General features: G+C 46.3%; 1 protein-coding gene across 2 annotated transcripts in view; it reads left to right on the forward strand.

Annotated features, from left to right (window-relative positions):
* Nucleotides 1-2,155: 2,155 nt before the first annotated feature.
* NPFFR2 (neuropeptide FF receptor 2) overlaps nucleotides 2,156-12,536 on the forward strand; it is a 46,981-nt gene continuing 36,600 nt past the window's right edge. The window contains exon 1 of one of the 2 annotated variants that reach the window (XM_081020983.1): nucleotides 2,156-2,670. The gene's annotated coding sequence lies outside the window, so the exon portion shown is untranslated. The remainder of the gene's footprint in view (nucleotides 2,671-12,536) is intronic. The other variant, XM_081020982.1, reaches the window with a different exon arrangement.

The following is a 12,536-nucleotide window of genomic DNA, read 5'->3' on the forward strand; positions in this document are numbered from 1 at the left end:
CACTGCAGCACCAGACAGGTAAGTGGTTGGGCTTGGAGTATCACTGAGATACAGCAGGGGTCAGCAAACTTTTTCAGCAGGGGGCTGGTCCACTGCCCCTCAGACCTTGTGGGGAGCTGGATTATATTTTTTGGGGGGAAATGAACAAATTCCTATGCCCCACAAATAACCCAGAGATGCATTTTAAATAAAAGGACACATTCTACTTGTGTAAAAACACGCTGATTCCCAGACTGTCCGTGGGCTGGATTTAGAAGGTGATTGTGCCAGATCCAGCCCCCAGGCTTTAGTTTGCCTACCCATACTCCAGAGCAAGCAAAAACAAGCTTGTTCCCTCTTTCATGTGACAGCCCTTTAGATATTTGAAGATGGCTATCATATCTCCTCTAAGTCTCCTCTTGTCCAGGCTAAACATACCCAGCTCCTTCAACCATTCCTCATAAGGCTTAGTTTCCAGACCTTTGATAGAGCCGGATGCGACCCAATCGCCTTCTAAATCTGGCCCGCGGACAGTCCAGGAATCAGTGTGTTTTTACATGTGTAGAATGTGTCCTTTTATTTAAAATGCATCTCTGGGTTATTTGTGGGGCATAGGAATTTGTTCATTTTTACTCTCTTCAAAATATAGTCTGGCTCACCACATGGTCTGAGGGATGGTGAAAAAGGTTTCTGACCCCTGAGATAGAGGGATGGTGTTTGGGAGTAGGCAGCAAGACTGAAAGGTTCTCCGGGCAGAGTGAGTGGTGTTGAAAAGAAATAATATATGGCTTGCTGGAGGCCTTCTAGTGTAACCTTCCAATGAGAACCAGTGTGGTGTAGGGCTAGGAGACTCTGGTTTTAGTCACTGCCTCTTAGCCTAACTTACTTCACAGGGTTGTTGTGGGGTTCAAATTAGGACGGCAAGACGCATGTATGCTGCCTCGCACGCCTTGGAGTAAAAGGTGGGATCTAAATGCAACAAAGAAACAAACAACATCCAGATCAGTGCAGAATAGCCAAAGCTACAGCATCTTCCAACAAATGACCTTTCAGCCTTTGCAGACCTTCAGTGAGGGGGTTGGATTTCTTCTCTGGCTCACATTAAAATATGATCCAGAGAAGAATTTGAGAGTCATAAGGCTCAAGTTTAAAACTATGGCTCAGAGGGGCAGGTTGCTCTTGCCAGAGGTATGAACTGATTGCTTCCAGAGAAGGCTTTAGAAACCTTCTCAGTGACTGCATTGGATATATCCAAGGTTACAGGTTGCCCAGCCCTGATATATATTGATGGTGTTGGTGATAAATATAGGAATTCAACAAGTAAATGTTCTTATTACTGGAGTGCCGTATGAAAAATCCACATCTGGTAAAGCAACCTCTCTATGTCTGCAGAGACACAAGATTAATCTTGGATCCAGAAAATACACAGTCCTCTGTGTTTCTTAAGGCTGCAGCCATAAACACACATTGAAAAGAGTCTCCCTTTCCATGGGATTTACTTCTGAGTAAAATGGTTAGGATGGGACTGTAATAGTGTGATATTATGCATGGTTACTCGGAAGCAAATCCCACTAAGTTCCATAGGGCTCATCCCTTATTCACAGCATATAGAATTGCAACAACCAGCAACCCACCTATCCTATTGAATTTTGTAGGGCCTACTTCTGAGTAAACACAGGCAGGGTTGCAAGCAACAGCCCAATTATGTTTAGCTATGCATAGGACCAGGTTTTAACAAAGCTATGCATATCTACTCATAAGAAATCGCTACCAAAAAATGATAATCGATGGGACCTACTCCTAAGTAACTGGGTACAGGACTGCAGCGTAAGTCTACAGAGCCGAGGCAACTGAGGGAACACCGGCAGGCAGGCTGCTTACCCTTCCTTTGATCCAACTGAATTAAATCCAGTGAGATTTACGTCTGAGTAAGCATGTACAGAATTGGAAGGCAATCTTACTCGGCTACGAGTGATCGCCAAAGAAGAAGACAGGATTGGGTTGCGCTCGGCACCGCGAATCCTGCGCGATCCACACACCTGATTACACAGGTGTCAAACGTTTTTTCTCTTTCCTCATAACCAAGGCGGCTGGCTACTCTTCCCAAGTAGGTTCGACGGTCTCTCGCTTTTGGATCAAGAACGCGCGCGTCTCCATCCCCCTCCGACCCGATGCAAGCCAGGCGCGTATTTGGAGAGGCGACAGCGGACCCGGGCGCTCAGATCAAACTACCTCCGCCTCTCCTTCGCCTTGCCCCGACGATCAGGATAATAGGAGGGCGGGGCAGGGCTTCTCCTCTCCTCCTCCTGGCGTGCCTCTTCGGCTGGAGGAGGTTCCGGACTCCACCCAGACCCGCCCCCCTCACAGGATGCTAAAAAATGCCACCGAGAGTGGGCAGAGCGCAGAGCGCACAGCCGTCGCGTGGCTGACTCCGTCGTGCCGCCGCCGCCGCCGCCTGGTCGCTTGCAGCAGCAGGAGCCGCGGGGAGCACAGAGAGACGCGCCTTCGACTAAACCGCCAGGGGCAAGGAGGCCACGAGAGGCTTCGAGGTCCGGACATGGGACATGTGGAACATGAACCGCCGGAGGGCGGCGGATCTTGGCGGAACTGCGCGTCCGCCAGGGGGAACTTGGAGGACCTCTGCCTACGCAGCGTCCCGCTTCCGTGGGGAGCTTTGCCTTAACCCGGTGAGTGGATCTAAAGAAGGGTGGGAAAGTTGAGCGGTTCCCCTTTTCCGAGGTGGTCCTGGGAGAACAAACCATTTGGAGTTGTCTGGATTGGGAATTCGGGGTTTTGGGTTGGGTGGAGAGAGTAAATCAGGAACCAACTCAGACCTTAATTTCTCACGCCGTTCTTGAGTTATAAAAACGGAGAGGTTCCGGGGCTGAAGGTTCATTGTAACGCTTATCTAAACGTTTCCTCTTGTCCAGGCTCCCGCATCATAGAATTGCAGAGTTGGACGGGACCACGGGGGTCGTGTCGTCCAACTCCCTGCAATGCAGGAATCTTTTGCCCAGCTTGGGGCTCGTGCTGTACCGACTGAGCTATCCCAGACGCCTGTTGTGAATGGCTGTGGCTAGCGGGAAGGGAATTCTGTGCATGCACCAAAGCATTACTTTTTTATTATTATTATTATTATTATTATTATTATTATTATTATTATTATTTCCCCCCAGAGACTCTATGCTGAGAGGTCAGGCACTGAGGATGGATGGGGTTGTTCTATTTCATTTCAAGCATTCACACTTCCCCAAACACCCTACACCTCTTAAGCGCTTACAAAAGAAAAATTAAAAAATCTCAATGGGGATAAAAATGATAAAACAACAATGAAATTAGATAAAATAACAGCCTTTCCCCCTAGCATACTAGATAAGCCCTGGCTTGCTTTGACAGCCTTACCTTCTGTTTACTTGGGAGTAGGCCACACGCAGTACTCTAGGAGTTATAAACTTTCAAATCAAGATGGATGAGATTATCATTCCCCTATGTTTTGAGGGCATACATGGAACCCCCCTTTTGAAGTACAGGGAGGGTACAATGGCAGTACAACGGTCAATAAAATTGTGTGCTCAAAAGAACACAGAGGAAATAAACCTGACTCTGTGGAGGGAGGTCTTACAGGAGGCAAGAAGGTGTCAGATGCTGATTGAGGTGTTGAACACTTCCAATACAGCCTCGAGCAGTGGTTTCCAGTTAGCTAAGTACTGCAGACGCCATGTTCTGCAAAAGCCAAGCCATGGACCCCTCTGTTGAAAATTCTGGTAGTTTTTGTTATGTGAATGGTGCTGCGGACCCCTAGGGGTCTGTGGACCACCAGTTGGGAACTGCTGGGCTAGAGGATGAAGGAGACCCTTTACAAGGCTAGGATTCATGAGTTGGTGAAACCTCATAGTTCATTGGGTTTAACCTGTTGTGTTCAATGGGACAAAACTGCTTCTGACAAAAAAGGGCTCCTGCTTAAGTAGCATGAGGACCAGGAGGTGGAAAAGTTATTTCCATACTCTGCATGGATGAGCACTTTTCTCCAACCATCCCATTTTACTTGGATGAAAGTCCCACAGGTGTTTGATGGGGAACTATGTGCATCTTTAGGAACATTTGGTCCTCCAGATGATGCTGAACTACAACTCCCATCATTCCTGCCCATAGGTCATGCCAGGTAGGGCTGATGGGAGTTGCAGTTCAGCAACACAAGGAGGGCCAAAGCCATCCCACTTCTGTGTTGCAGGCGCAGAAGCCCTTCTTGGGGAAGGAGGTACTGAATAACCACATTTGCATTGATCGTAGGTTGATGATATTCCTGATGCATCTGAAAACCCCCTTAACTCTGTCCCCAAATCTCCCTAGCCATTGCCAGTTACCATTGCATATGATTATGGCACCATCATTTTATGAGGTTCTTTAAAAAGCAACGTAAGAATGAAGATGGGTCTCTGCCCCAAAGAGCCTACAAACTGAATTTCAGGTGTGGAGAAAACAAAGAGGCCGAGGAGGAAGGGAAAGGCAGGGGTGAGAAGAAGTGAGCCTGAAAAACAGAATGAATCAGAATCGATGTACACAGGCAACTCACACCATGAGGGTGTGAAATAGCCTTTCCTTTCAAAGATGCTTCTCTTTCAGTAATGGGACCTGTTTTTCTGGGGACATTTGCTGTTCGAAAGATCTCACTTGATTTTGTTTTGTACTGAAAACATGTCCACTGAAGGTGGTTGGAAATCGAGAAAAATCTGTTTTAGGTGAAGCAAAAAAACCTCTGCTGGCTGAATCTCGGTTAGCTGTGTGGTGTGTGAGCTTCTGAGCGACTGTTTTGGGTAAAGAGATGTGGTGTTCACAAGTTTGTGCTGCAATATTCTAGGGAGAAAACTGGCGTAGACATGCCTAAGATTGAAGAAGGGGTGCAGCTCAGTGGTAGAGAAGCTTCATTCCCGCATTTAATTCTGGCATCTCCAGGCAGGATTGGGAATGTCTCCTTCCTGAAACCTTGGCGAGATGCTGCCTGTCCGTGCTGACAATACTGAGCTGGAGAGACCAATGGTCTGATTGGGTAAAGGGCAACTGGCAGAGCTGTAGCTCATTGGTAGGGCATCTGCAGAAGGTCCCACGTTCAATTCCTGGTGTCTCCAGGCAGGACTGGGACAGAACCCTGTCTGAAATCCTGGAGTTCAATTGCCAGCCAGTGTAGACAATATTGAGATAGATGGACTGATGGTCTCACTTGGTATAGAATCATAGAACAGTGGAGATGGCAAGGACACTGAGGGCCATCTTATCCAACCCCTGCAATGAAGGAATCTCAACTAGATCACCCATGATAGATGACCATCCAACCTCTGCTTAAAAACCTCCAGGAAGAAGAGTCAACCACTCTCATGGGAGTCTGTTCCACTGTCACACAGCTCTTACTCTCAGAAAGTTATTCCTGATGTTTCGTTGGAACCTCCTTTCTTGTAACTTGAAGCCATTGGTTCAAGTCCTACCCTCTAGAGCAGGAGAGAACAATCTTGCTCTCTTTTCCTTGTGACAGCTCTTTAGATATCTGAAGATGGCTATCATATCTTTTCTCAGTCTCCTCTTATCCAGGCTAAACACATCAATTCCTTCAACTGTTCCTCATAAGGCTTGTTTTCCAGACCCTTGGTCATCTTGATCACCCTCCTCTGCGCACATCCCACTTGGTCAATATCCTTCTTAAGTTGTGGCTCCCAAAGCTGGGCACATTACTCAAGGTAAAATAGAGCGGGACTTTTACTTACCTTGGGACACTATACTTCTGCTGATGCAGCCTAGAATAGCATTAGCTTTTTGGACTGCTGCGCATCACACTGTTGACTCATGTTACGCTAGTGACCTGCTAAGATCCCGAAATCCTTATCACATGTACTACTGGCAAGCCAGGTGTTTCCCCCATCTTATATTTGTGCAACTAGTTTTTCCAACCTAAGTGCAAAACCTTACAATTGCGCCTATTGAAATTATTTTTTTGTTAGGTTGGACCCAGTTCTCCAATTTGTTAAGGTCCTTTTGAACCCCAATTCAATGTTCCTGTGTCCCATTCCCTGTTGCTTTCTTCTCTATCCAGAAAATTTGTTTTGCATTCCAGCACTCAATGCATTAAGCTAGATCTCTCCACCTGTGGTCTGAAAGATCAGTTGCTCATTTTAGACAGTGCTGCTAAGCTAGATGGGCCACTGAACTGACTTGGTGTAGAGGAACTTCCTATGTAAAATGTCAGGCAATCAGATTCCTAAGCCTGTCTCTTAGAAAACGAGTTTGTGCACATTTCCATTAGGACAGAGTTAATGTTTTCAATGCAAATAAGACATTTCCTTCATTTATAATCAGAGTTGCTCTGTGCTTGAGAGATTTAGCTTGGTTTTCATTTGTCTGAGCAGTCTAGCCTGAAAAGTGCATATGTTTTCAGAGAGAGTGTTTTAGAATGGCAGTTAGTAAGCCGTGAGCTGGAGAGAGAGAGAGAACGAGAACAACATTTGAGAGCAACGGGTTGGTTTGTATATATGTGTAAATAAACTAGATATCGCAAAGACACCACGGTCTCTGCCATGCCTCATTTTTCTAAAAGGAAACACACACCCTGCATAAGAGCCTGGAACCTCATGCTGAATGTAATAGTATTGTATTCTATTGTGTATGCCTCCTTTGTGGAAAAGCTCCCTACCTATAAGTAGAAAATCAACACACCAGGAAGCAGGCTGATTTGGCCACTTCCATCTTTCAACTTGGAGTTTGCCTTCTTTTGGACCCTTTGTGTGAGAACTTTTAAGCCTCATTCTTTGAGCCTGCAGTTCCAGACAACGTGCCCCTTTCTTTCCTTTCTGCATTTGTTTTGTTGTTGTTGTTGTTGCTGCTGCTGCTGCTGTTGCTGTTTTGTTACTTTATACATAAGGGGAAAAATGCTTTCCTTTTTCTTTTATTGGAAGGAAACACAAATGTCTTTCTGCTTGGGCAACACTTCTGACTTTCTTTTCCTCACCTGACACCTGAAGGGCAGGTAATACATTTTATCGCCGTCAAGGGCACCATCTAGCGGGCCCAGTTTTCAAAGAGCGGGCTGGGCCCCCTCAGAATTCTGCAGCCTCTTCCCACGACGCATCAGCACATCGCACGGCATGTGTGAGTGACATCAGCACGTTGCGCAGCATGTGCACACATCATGCGGCACCGACCCCCCTCCATTGCAGGGGCAAGCCAGTGTGCTTGTTCGCCATCATCTTGGCATACCTGGATGGGCACTTTGGGCGCTTTGCCCTCAAACGCCAGCTGTGTGTCCCCAGGACATAGAGCTGGGGAGAGGTTTTTCTCCCTTTCTCATCATGCATTCAATGAAGTTGAATGTTGGAGGCTTCCATGCGGACAAAAGAAAGTCCTTCTTCACACAGCACATAGTTAAATCCATGGAATTTGCTCCTACCAGAAGTGGGATGGCTTCAAAAGAGAATTAGGCAAACCCATGGAGCATAGGGCTATTACAGTCATACCTCGGGTTACAGACACTTCAGGTTGCGTTTTTTTGGGTTGCGGACTGCCGAAACCCGGAAGTACCGGAATGGGTTACTTCCGGGTTTTGGCGGTCGCACATACACAGAAGCGCTAAATTGCGCTTTGTGCATGCACAGAAGTGCTAAATCGCACTTTGAGCATGCACAGAAGCGCTGAATTGCGCAGACACGGGTTACGAATGCTGCGAGTTGTGAACGTGCCTCCCGCATGGATCACGTTCGCAACCCAAGCGTCCACTGTAATGCATTTTATGCACTGAATCAGTGCTTTTTTCCAGGGGGGGCGCAGGGTGACGCATTCTCCTAAACATTTTATGAATCTAAGTTTGGCCTCATTGAGGGGCAGTATTTCAATATGAGTAGGAAAATGAGAGTACAGTGGTACCTTGGTTCACAACCATAATCTGTTCCGGAGGTCCGGTTGTAAACCAAAACAGGTTGTAACCCAAGACGTGCTTTCGCCAATGGGGCGTCCCCAAAAATTGGGTTGTAATCCCAGAAAAATGGGTTGTAATCCAAAAAAAGGGACACACATTTCTGGGTTTGACATGGTTGTAGTCCAAAACGGTTGTAATCCAAAGCAACGGTTGTAATCCTTGGTTGCAAACCAAGGTACCACTGTACCCCTAAACTTTTTTTTTTAAAGAAAAAAGCACTGCATAGAATTGTAGAGTTGGAAGGAGCCTTGAGGATCATCTAGTGCAACCCCTGCAGTGCAGGAATATGCAGCTGTCCCATATGGGGGTCAATCCTGCAAACATGGCTTTATCAGCACCATGCTCTAGTCAGCTAAGCTAAGATCTGTTGGAGACAGTATGTCCCTGAATACCAGTTTCAGGGTAGCACTAGTGGGTCAAGAGCTGCTTCAGGGGGGCTTGTAGGAAAGGTCTTCCATATGGAATTTCCCAGAGACGTTTGGGAATTAACCACCATTTTCGGGAAATCTGCAAAATGTCTGGGATATTGAGGTTTATTGCTCAACAACATTTCATTTCCTCAACAAGGTTTGTGTCTTGAATCTTACTTCTAGAAATATGGCAATAGTACAACGTAGGGCAGGGGTCAGCAAACTTTTTCAGCAGGGGGCCGGTCCACTGTCCCTCAGACCTTGTGGGGGGCCGGACTATATTTTGGGAAAAAAATAATGAATGAATTCCTATGCCCCACAAATAACCCAGAGATGCATTTTAAATAAAAGCACGTATTCTACTCATGTAAAAACACTCTGATTCCCGGACCATCCGCGGGCCAGAATTAGAAGGCGATTGGGCCGGATCTGGCCCCTGGGCCTTAGTTTGCCTACCCATGACGTAGGGTCACATCCATACCTTCCAACATTCCTCAGATGAAAATAGGGACATTTTCATCTGAGGAATGTTGGAGGGTATTCTGCCCCCTCGGCATCTGTGTTTCTGCCGCCACCCTGCAGGAGATCTCACTCCCTCCCACAACTGACCCTCCTCAACCCCCTATTTCCCCCTGTCCAGCAAAGCATTTCCTACCAGAAGAAGGGCATGTGCCACCATCACACACACCCTCCATATCCTGAGAAAAGCCTTTAATGCCCAAGCAAGGAGGCTGGCAGCAGTGGTCATGGAGAGGCAATGGGATGCTCCTTTGCAGCAGCCACTACAGGCACTCGGAACAAGCGCCCGGCTCATCTTTCTCCATGGCTGCACTGGCAAGGGAACTAGAGACATTCTGGGATCAAAGCAGAAGCCAGGGTGGCTTTTGTAATTCCAGGACTGTCCCTGGAAAACCAGGACACTTGGAGGTTATTCACATTCAGGCCCTGGGTCTGAGTTTCTCTACCCCTGCATTAGAAGATGTCTTTAGTTAATGATTCTCCCCAGTAACTGAAAATCTGTCTTCTCCTGCTTGAACCCCCAGAGAACCCTGGTGTTTAGGAGAGACTTGTTTCATGACTGTGAGGTGAGGAAGACAATGAAGTGAGTCTGGGCTTTCTTGGTAGCAGTGCCCAGTGTTAGAAACTCAGATGTTCTCGGACAAAATCCGTTCCGGAAGCCCATTTGGCTTCCGAAACATTTGAAAACCAAGGTGCAGCTTCCCTTTGATTGCAAGAGCTTCTTGCACTCAGCAGAAAGTGCATCACACGTTCAGGTTCCAAAAACGTTCAAAAAACGGAAGCATTTACTTTCGGGTTTTTGGAGTGCGAGAACCGAAGCGTACGACAACAGAGTGTTCGGGAACCGAGGTTCCACTGTATCAGCTAATCTCCAAATGGCACCTTAAACCTAGGTTATGGTTGCCACAGTGGAATATTTAGGCACCTTCCCACCCCCCCATGAGATTTATTATTATTACTTCTATTCATTTTTTTAAAGAAAAAAAACCCTCAAGAATAAGAATAAATTTTATTTATACCCCGCCCTCCCAAGCCAGAGCCGGGCTCAGGGCGGCTAACACCAATAAAGTCACAGTAAAAACATAATAGGGGGAAAAGGGGGGGGGGGAAGAAAAGAAAAAAAACCCAATATAAAATACAGGTTAAAATGCAATTTAAAATGCAGTCTCATTTTAAAGTAGCTGATAAATCAAGCAGTTTTACAGCACATTAAAACATCAAATAAAACAATCCAGAATAAAACAAATTCAGTCTTCAAGGAAAATACTTCAGATTCTTCTGTAAGTGACATTTTGCTTTCCCCGTATTTATTTAGCTACTTAATTTATAGAGCTGCCCCGTAGCAGAAGGACTTGAGGTAGCCAGGGTGGTGTAGTGGTTAGAGTGTTGGACTAGGACCTGGGAGATCAGGGTTCAAGTCCCCACTCAGTCATGACGCTCACTGGGTGACTGTGGGCCAATTAGAGTCTCTTAAGCTACCCCACAGAGTCATAGTAGAGATTAACTGAGGAAGTGGAGACCCACGCACTCCTTGAAGAAAAAGGAGTGGTGTGCAATAAATAAGCTCTTTTCCTTACCTGTTTTAGAAAGCTGGAGGGGCCAGTCAGATGGAGCTGTCAATCACCAACCTGTCATTCAGAGATCTCAACATGGTCGCAATTGGAGTCACAAAACATGCTTGGTGGTTACCTCATTTTAAACACTGGCTGTGCCTAGACTGAGGAACTTACTGCCCCCTAGGAGATCCATCAGTTTGCACATGCAGGAGATATCTCAGGATGGCTTTCTTAAAGCAGTTTCTCTCTGTTTTATGGTCATGTTTCTGGTTTCTTGACCTACGGCTGCTGAGCTTGTGTGTAGCTAGAGTTGCTGCTGGATCTGCCTTGACCTATCAAGTGGTTTTTCTTCAAGATATCTATTGCTTTAATATTGTTCTCTGGTTTGAAATATGGCTTGTAAGCTGTTCCGGGTGCCCTACTTGGGGCGGAAGAAGCCCGATATAAATTGTTATGATGTGTTTTGGAGGGCTCTCTCTATAGCCAGTGCCATCAGAGTGACAGGAGCCTATGAAATAATCAGCAGCTTGTGGAAATGTTGTAGCCTGGGGCTAAGTGGTTCATCTCTATCCCACTCTTCAATAAGCGCAGCCTGTTGATGGTACTCACCATGGCAGCGCCACATAAGAGTGCATTAGTCTTCTCGCCACATGCTTACAAAGATAGGATTGTTAGCTGCTACTATGTCTGATTTGGAGATCTAGTGCGAAAGCCTATCTTACCAGATGGAGGACACATTGTGGTTCGTGTTTACATTTTGGATGTATAATAATAATAATAATAATAATAATTAATAATAAATAATTAATAATAATAATAATAATAATAATAATAATAATAATTTATACCCCGCCCATCTGGCTGAGTTTCCCCAGCCACTCTGGGCGGTATGAATTAAAATGCAAACCTCACCAAATTTCTCTACCTTACCGAGGGCCATGCTTCAGATGCCATTAAATGTGACATTAGTAGAAACTGTGTCAATCTTTTTCTTTCTTTTTTAAAAATGTTAATAACAGGCACGGAGGGGGTGAATTTTAATTGGAAATGCAGCATGCGAAGAAGAGAGGTTTTCCCCTTCCCTCACCAGCTGTGATACCAGCTAAATTCATTTCCTGCACTGCTGCTAACCTTTGAGTGAGTGGATGACTCTCCTGTTTACGGCAAAGGAGGGAAGCTCCTGGCTTTTCATTCTCTGGCTTTTGGGGGCTCTCTGTTCCCTTCCTTGCTTAGGTGTTTGTACTAAAAGCTGCTGCTGTGCTGCCCCGCGGTCTCCATCTTCTCCCTTATGTGAAGCCAACAGAGGATGCTTAAATGGTATTTCATCCTCCCCTACACGTTGGCTGACTCTGCTGACTCCTCCCCATTCTAGATGCAGTTGCTGGATTTTTGGGTAAGGAAAGTGCTGGCTCAGAAAGGGCAGGGCTGCTCCTATCATGAAGCAGAGTAAGCCAGCTGCCTCAGGCGGCAAATTCTGAGGGGTGGAGAGCTTACAGAGATGTGTGCCACAGTCTGCTTTGCACACCCTTAGCCGGCGTTTCCCAAACTTTGGTCTCCAGGTGTTTTGGGGCTGCGATTCCTGTCATTTCTGATCACTGGTCCTGGTATCTAGGGATGATGGGAGTTGGAGACCCAAGTTTGAGAAACCCTGCCCTAGGCTAATGTGCTGTCTATTTTCCATATCTCAGTGGGGAAGGGTCTTCTGGCAGTTCCCATACTGTGAGAAGTGCGGTTATAGGGAACCAGGCAGAGGACCTTCTCAGTGGTGGCGCCAACCCTGTAGAACGCCCTCCCATCAGATGTCAAGGAGGCAGCCCTGTATAGGGAACTTTTTAATGTTTGATGTTTTATTATGTATGTTCTGTATGTTCTGGAAGCCTCCTAGAGTGGCTGAGGCAACCCATTCAGATGGGCAGGTATAATAATAATAATAATAATAATAATAATAATAATAATAGAAAAATAGCTCAGTAGTACAGCATCTTCCTTGCATGCAGAAGGTTCTAGGTTCAGCCCCTGGCATCTCCAGGTAGTACAGGTGACGCAGGTGGCGTTGTGGTCTAAACCACTGAGCCTCTTGGGCCTGCTGATCAGAAGGTTGGCAGTTCAAATCCA

The sequence above is a fragment of the Podarcis pityusensis genome (genome assembly GCF_964106645.2).
Source record: "Podarcis pityusensis genome assembly, chromosome: 9".
In the NCBI taxonomy this organism is placed as follows: domain Eukaryota; kingdom Metazoa; phylum Chordata; class Lepidosauria; order Squamata; family Lacertidae; genus Podarcis; species Podarcis pityusensis.